Source organism: Cervus elaphus, chromosome X (assembly GCF_910594005.1).
Source record: "Cervus elaphus chromosome X, mCerEla1.1, whole genome shotgun sequence".
NCBI lineage: Eukaryota > Metazoa > Chordata > Mammalia > Artiodactyla > Cervidae > Cervus > Cervus elaphus.
In genome coordinates, this window is record NC_057848.1 from 13599352 (window position 1) to 13607250 (window position 7899).

Genomic DNA, 7899 nt, shown 5'->3' on the forward strand with positions numbered 1-7899 from the left:
TCTTCTCCCCTGTTTCTTCGCATCAGCATTTTCACACTTCTCTTACTCCACGTAGTGGCATACTGTTGATCCTCCTCTGATTTTCGCCCCTTGTGTTCTCCTCGTTTTTGTATTTTGCTTTTTTTTTCTTGCTCCTCGTATTCTTCTCCCCTGTTTCTTCGCCTCGGGTTTTTCACACTTCTCTTACTCCACGTAGTGCCACACTTTTGATCCTCCTCTGATTTTCGCCCCTTGTGTTTTCCTCGTTTTTGTATTTTGCTTTTTTTTTCTTGCTCCTCGTATTCTTCTCCCCTGTTTCTTCGCCTCGGGTTTTTCACACTTCTCTTACTCCACGTAGTGGCATACTGTTGATCCTCCTCTGATTTTCGCCCCTTGTGTTCTCCTCGTTTTTGTATTTTGCTTTTTTTTTCTTGCTCCTCGTATTCTTCTCCCGTTTCTTCGCATCAGCATTTTCAGACTTCTCTTACTCCACGTAGTGGCATACTGTTGATCCTCCTCTGATTTTCGCCCCTTGTGTTCTCCTCGTTTTTGTATTTTGCTTTTTTTTTCTTGCTCCTCGTATTCTTCTCCCCTGTTTCTTCGCCTCGGGTTTTTCACACTTCTCTTACTCCACGTAGTGGCATACTGTTGATCCTCCTCTGATTTTCGCCCCTTGTGTTCTCCTCGTTTTTGTATTTTGCTTTTTTTTTCTTGCTCCTCGTATTCTTCTCCCCTGTTTCTTCGCCTCGGGTTTTTCACACTTCTCTTACTCCACGTAGTGGCATACTGTTGATCCTCCTCTGATTTTCGCCCCTTGTGTTCTCCTCGTTTTTGTATTTTGCTTTTTTTTTCTTGCTCCTCGTATTCTTCTCCCCTGTTTCTTCGCCTCGGGTTTTTCACACTTCTCTTACTCCACGTAGTGCCAGACTTTTGATCCTCCTCTGATTTTCGCCCCGTGTGTTCTCCTCGTTTTTGTATTTTGCTTTTTTTTTCTTGCTCCTCGTAATCTTCTCCCCTGTTTCTTCGCCTCGGGTTTTTCACACTTCTCTTACTCCACGTAGTGGCATACTGTTGATCCTCCTCTGATTTTCGCCCCTTGTGTTCTCCTCGTTTTTGTATTTTGCTTTTTTTTTCTTGCTCCTCGTATTCTTCTCCCCTGTTTCTTCGCATCAGCATTTTCACACTTCTCTTACTCCACGTAGTGGCATACTGTTGATCCTCCTCTGATTTTCGCCCCTTGTGTTCTCCTCGTTTTTGTATTTTGCTTTTTTTTTCTTGCTCCTCGTATTCTTCTACCCTGTTTCTTCGCCTCGGGTTTTTCACACTTCTCTTACTCCACGTAGTGCCACACTTTTGATCCTCCTCTGATTTTCGCCCCTTGTGTTTTCCTCGTTTTTGTATTTTGCTTTTTTTTTCTTGCTCCTCGTATTCTTCTCCCCTGTTTCTTCGCCTCGGGTTTTTCACACTTCTCTTACTCCACGTAGTGGCATACTGTTGATCCTCCTCTGATTTTCGCCCCTTGTGTTCTCCTCGTTTTTGTATTTTGCTTTTTTTTTCTTGCTCCTCGTATTCTTCTCCCCTGTTTCTTCGCCTCGGGTTTTTCACACTTCTCTTACTCCACGTAGTGGCATACTGTTGATCCTCCTCTGATTTTCGCCCCGTGTGTTCTCCTCGTTTTTGTATTTTGCTTTTTTTTTCTTGCTCCTCGTATTCTTCTCCCCTGTTTCTTCGCCTCGGGTTTTTCACACTTCTCTTACTCCACGTAGTGGCATACTGTTGATCCTCCTCTGATTTTCGCCCCTTGTGTTCTCCTCGTTTTTGTATTTTGCTTTTTTTTTCTTGCTCCTCGTATTCTTCTCCCCTGTTTCTTCGCCTCGGGTTTTTCACACTTCTCTTACTCCACGTAGTGGCATACTGTTGATCCTCCTCTGATTTTCGCCCCTTGTGTTCTCCTCGTTTTTGTATTTTGCTTTTTTTTTCTTGCTCCTCGTATTCTTCTCCCCTGTTTCTTCGCCTCGGGTTTTTCACACTTCTCTTACTCCACGTAGTGGCATACTGTTGATCCTCCTCTGATTTTCGCCCCTTGTGTTCTCCTCGTTTTTGTATTTTGCTTTTTTTTTCTTGCTCCTCGTATTCTTCTCCCCTGTTTCTTCGCCTCGGGTTTTTCACACTTCTCTTACTCCACGTAGTGGCATACTGTTGATCCTCCTCTGATTTTCGCCCCTTGTGTTCTCCTCGTTTTTGTATTTTGCTTTTTTTTTCTTGCTCCTCGTATTCTTCTCCCCTGTTTCTTCGCCTCGGGATTTTCACACTTCTCTTACTCCACGTAGTGGCATACTGTTGATCCTCCTCTGATTTTCGCCCCTTGTGTTCTCCTCGTTTTTGTATTTTGCTTTTTTTTTCTTTCTCCTCGTATTCTTCTCCCCTGTTTCTTCGCCTCGGGTTTTTCACACTTCTCTTACTCCACGTAGTGGCATACTGTTGATCCTCCTCTGATTTTCGCCCCTTGTGTTTTCCTCGTTTTTGTATTTTGCTTTTTTTTTCTTGCTCCTCGTATTCTTCTCCCCTGTTTCTTCGCCTCGGGTTTTTCACACTTCTCTTGCTCCACGTAGTGGCATACTGTTGATCCTCCTCTGATTTTCGCCCCTTGTGTTCTCCTCGTTTTTGTATTTTGCTTTTTTTTTCTTGCTCCTCGTATTCTTCTCCCCTGTTTCTTCGCATCAGCATTTTCACACTTCTCTTACTCCACATAGTGGCATACTGTTGATCCTCCTCTGATTTTCGCCCCTTGTGTTCTCCTCGTTTTTGTATTTTGCTTTTTTTTTCTTGCTCCTCGTATTCTTCTCCCCTGTTTCTTCGCCTCGGGTTTTTCACACTTCTCTTACTCCACGTAGTGCCACACTTTTGATCCTCCTCTGATTTTCGCCCCTTGTGTTCTCCTCGTTTTTGTATTTTGCTTTTTTTTTCTTGCTCCTCGTATTCTTCTCCCCTGTTTCTTCGCATCAGCATTTTCACACTTCTCTTACTCCACGTAGTGGCATACTGTTGATCCTCCTCTGATTTTCGCCCCTTGTGTTCTCCTCGTTTTTGTATTTTGCTTTTTTTTTCTTGCTCCTCGTATTCTTCTCCCCTGTTTCTTCGCCTCGGGTTTTTCACACTTCTCTTACTCCACGTAGTGGCATACTGTTGATCCTCCTCTGATTTTCGCCCCTTGTGTTCTCCTCGTTTTTGTATTTTGCTTTTTTTTTCTTGCTCCTCGTATTCTTCTCCCCTGTTTCTTCGCCTCGGGTTTTTCACACTTCTCTTACTCCACGTAGTGGCATACTGTTGATCCTCCTCTGATTTTCGCCCCTTGTGTTCTCCTCGTTTTTGTATTTTGCTTTTTTTTTCTTGCTCCTCGTATTCTTCTCCCCTGTTTCTTCGCCTCGGGTTTTTCACACTTCTCTTACTCCACGTAGTGGCATACTGTTGATCCTCCTCTGATTTTCGCCCCTTGTGTTCTCCTCGTTTTTGTATTTTGCTTTTTTTTTCTTGTTCCTCGTATTCTTCTCCCCTGTTTCTTCGCCTCGGGTTTTTCACACTTCTCTTACTCCACGTAGTGGCATACTGTTGATCCTCCTCTGATTTTCGCCCCTTGTGTTCTCCTCGTTTTTGTATTTTGCTTTTTTTTTCTTGCTCCTCGTATTCTTCTCCCCTGTTTCTTCGCCTCGGGTTTTTCACACTTCTCTTACTCCACGTAGTGGCATACTGTTGATCCTCCTCTGATTTTCGCCCCTTGTGTTCTCCTCGTTTTTGTATTTTGCTTTTTTTTTCTTGCTCCTCGTATTCTTCTCCCCTGTTTCTTCGCCTCGGGTTTTTCACACTTCTCTTACTCCACGTAGTGGCATACTGTTGATCCTCCTCTGATTTTCGCCCCTTGTGTTCTCCTCGTTTTTGTATTTTGCTTTTTTTTTCTTGCTCCTCGTATTCTTCTCCCCTGTTTCTTCGCCTCGGGTTTTTCACACTTCTCTTACTCCACGTAGTGCCACACTTTTGATCCTCCTCTGATTTTCGCCCCTTGTGTTCTCCTCGTTTTTGTATTTTGCTTTTTTTTTCTTGCTCCTCGTATTCTTCTCCCCTGTTTCTTCGCCTCGGGTTTTTCACACTTCTCTTACTCCACGTAGTGGCATACTGTTGATCCTCCTCTGATTTTCGCCCCTTGTGTTCTCCTCGTTTTTGTATTTTGCTTTTTTTTTCTTGCTCCTCGTATTCTTCTCCCCTGTTTCTTCGCCTCGGGTTTTTCACACTTCTCTTACTCCACGTAGTGGCATACTGTTGATCCTCCTCTGATTTTCGCCCCTTGTGTTCTCCTCGTTTTTGTATTTTGCTTTTTTTTTCTTGCTCCTCGTATTCTTCTCCCCTGTTTCTTCGCATCAGCATTTTCACACTTCTCTTACTCCACGTAGTGGCATACTGTTGATCCTCCTCTGATTTTCGCGCCTTGTGTTCTCCTCGTTTTTGTATTTTGCTTTTTTTTTCTTGCTCCTCGTATTCTTCTCCCCTGTTTCTTCGCCTCGGGTTTTTCACACTTCTCTTACTCCACGTAGTGGCATACTGTTGATCCTCCTCTGATTTTCGCCCCTTGTGTTCTCCTCGTTTTTGTATTTTGCTTTTTTTTTCTTGCTCCTCGTATTCTTCTCCCCTGTTTCTTCGCCTCGGGTTTTTCACACTTCTCTTACTCCACGTAGTGCCAGACTTTTGATCCTCCTCTGATTTTCGCCCCGTGTGTTCTCCTCGTTTTTGTATTTTGCTTTTTTTTTCTTGCTCCTCGTATTCTTCTCCCCTGTTTCTTCGCCTCGGGTTTTTCACACTTCTCTTACTCCACGTAGTGGCATACTGTTGATCCTCCTCTGATTTTCGCCCCTTGTGTTCTCCTCGTTTTTGTATTTTGCTTTTTTTTTCTTGCTCCTCGTATTCTTCTCCCCTGTTTCTTCGCATCAGCATTTTCACACTTCTCTTACTCCACGTAGTGGCATACTGTTGATCCTCCTCTGATTTTCGCCCCTTGTGTTCTCCTCGTTTTTGTATTTTGCTTTTTTTTTCTTGCTCCTCGTATTCTTCTCCCCTGTTTCTTCGCCTCGGGTTTTTCACACTTCTCTTACTCCACGTAGTGGCATAATGTTGATCCTCCTCTGATTTTCGCCCCGTGTGTTCTCCTCGTTTTTGTATTTTGCTTTTTTTTTCTTGCTCCTCGTAATCTTCTCCCCTGTTTCTTCGCCTCGGGTTTTTCACACTTCTCTTACTCCACGTAGTGGCATACTGTTGATCCTCCTCTGATTTTCGCCCCGTGTGTTCTCCTCGTTTTTGTATTTTGCTTTTTTTTTCTTGCTCCTCGTATTCTTCTCCCCTGTTTCTTCGCATCAGCATTTTCACACTTCTCTTACTCCACGTAGTGGCATACTGTTGATCCTCCTCTGATTTTCGCCCCTTGTGTTCTCCTCGTTTTTGTATTTTGCTTTTTTTTTCTTGCTCCTCGTATTCTTCTCCCCTGTTTCTTCGCCTCGGGTTTTTCACACTTCTCTTACTCCACGTAGTGCCACACTTTTGATCCTCCTCTGATTTTCGCCCCTTGTGTTTTCCTCGTTTTTGTATTTTGCTTTTTTTTTCTTGCTCCTCGTATTCTTCTCCCCTGTTTCTTCGCCTCGGGTTTTTCACACTTCTCTTACTCCACGTAGTGGCATACTGTTGATCCTCCTCTGATTTTCGCCCCTTGTGTTCTCCTCGTTTTTGTATTTTGCTTTTTTTTTCTTGCTCCTCGTATTCTTCTCCCGTTTCTTCGCATCAGCATTTTCAGACTTCTCTTACTCCACGTAGTGGCATACTGTTGATCCTCCTCTGATTTTCGCCCCTTGTGTTCTCCTCGTTTTTGTATTTTGCTTTTTTTTTCTTGCTCCTCGTATTCTTCTCCCCTGTTTCTTCGCCTCGGGTTTTTCCCACTTCTCTTACTCCACGTAGTGGCATACTGTTGATCCTCCTCTGATTTTCGCCCCTTGTGTTCTCCTCGTTTTTGTATTTTGCTTTTTTTTTCTTGCTCCTCGTATTCTTCTCCCCTGTTTCTTCGCCTCGGGTTTTTCACACTTCTCTTACTCCACGTAGTGGCATACTGTTGATCCTCCTCTGATTTTCGCCCCTTGTGTTCTCCTCGTTTTTGTATTTTGCTTTTTTTTTCTTGCTCCTCGTATTCTTCTCCCCTGTTTCTTCGCCTCGGGTTTTTCACACTTCTCTTACTCCACGTAGTGCCACACTTTTGATCCTCCTCTGATTTTCGCCCCTTGTGTTTTCCTCGTTTTTGTATTTTGCTTTTTTTTTCTTGCTCCTCGTATTCTTCTCCCCTGTTTCTTCGCCTCGGGTTTTTCACACTTCTCTTACTCCACGTAGTGGCATACTGTTGATCCTCCTCTGATTTTCGCCCCTTGTGTTCTCCTCGTTTTTGTATTTTGCTTTTTTTTTCTTGCTCCTCGTATTCTTCTCCCCTGTTTCTTCGCATCAGCATTTTCACACTTCTCTTACTCCACGTAGTGGCATACTGTTGATCCTCCTCTGATTTTCGCCCCTTGTGTTCTCCTCGTTTTTGTATTTTGCTTTTTTTTTCTTGCTCCTCGTATTCTTCTCCCCTGTTTCTTCGCCTCGGGTTTTTCACACTTCTCTTACTCCACGTAGTGCCACACTTTTGATCCTCCTCTGATTTTCGCCCCTTGTGTTTTCCTCGTTTTTGTATTTTGCTTTTTTTTTCTTGCTCCTCGTATTCTTCTCCCCTGTTTCTTCGCCTCGGGTTTTTCACACTTCTCTTACTCCACGTAGTGGCATACTGTTGATCCTCCTCTGATTTTCGCCCCTTGTGTTCTCCTCGTTTTTGTATTTTGCTTTTTTTTTCTTGCTCCTCGTATTCTTCTCCCCTGTTTCTTCGCCTCGGGTTTTTCACACTTCTCTTACTCCACGTAGTGGCATACTGTTGATCCTCCTCTGATTTTCGCCCCTTGTGTTCTCCTCGTTTTTGTATTTTGCTTTTTTTTTCTTGCTCCTCGTATTCTTCTCCCCTGTTTCTTCGCCTCGGGTTTTTCACACTTCTCTTACTCCACGTAGTGGCATACTGTTGATCCTCCTCTGATTTTCGCCCCTTGTGTTCTCCTCGTTTTTGTATTTTGCTTTTTTTTTCTTGCTCCTCGTATTCTTCTCCCCTGTTTCTTCGCCTCGGGTTTTTCACACTTCTCTTACTCCACGTAGTGGCATACTGTTGATCCTCCTCTGGTTTTCGCCCCTTGTGTTCTCCTCGTTTTTGTATTTTGCTTTTTTTTTCTTGCTCCTCGTATTCTTCTCCCCTGTTTCTTCGCCTCGGGTTTTTCACACTTCTCTTACTCCACGTAGTGGCATACTGTTGATCCTCCTCTGATTTTCGCCCCTTGTGTTCTCCTCGTTTTTGTATTTTGCTTTTTTTTTCTTGCTCCTCGTATTCTTCTCCCCTGTTTCTTCGCCTCGGGTTTTTCACACTTCTCTTACTCCACGTAGTGGCATACTGTTGATCCTCCTCTGATTTTCGCCCCTTGTGTTCTCCTCGTTTTTGTATTTTGCTTTTTTTTTCTTGCTCCTCGTATTCTTCTCCCCTGTTTCTTCGCCTCGGGATTTTCACACTTCTCTTACTCCACGTAGTGGCATACTGTTGATCCTCCTCTGATTTTCGCCCCTTGTGTTCTCCTCGTTTTTGTATTTTGCTTTTTTTTTCTTGCTCCTCGTATTCTTCTCCCCTGTTTCTTCGCCTCGGGTTTTTCACACTTCTCTTACTCCACGTAGTGGCATACTGTTGATCCTCCTCTGATTTTCGCCCCTTGTGTTTTCCTCGTTTTTGTATTTTGCTTTTTTTTTCTTGCTCCTCGTATTCTTCTC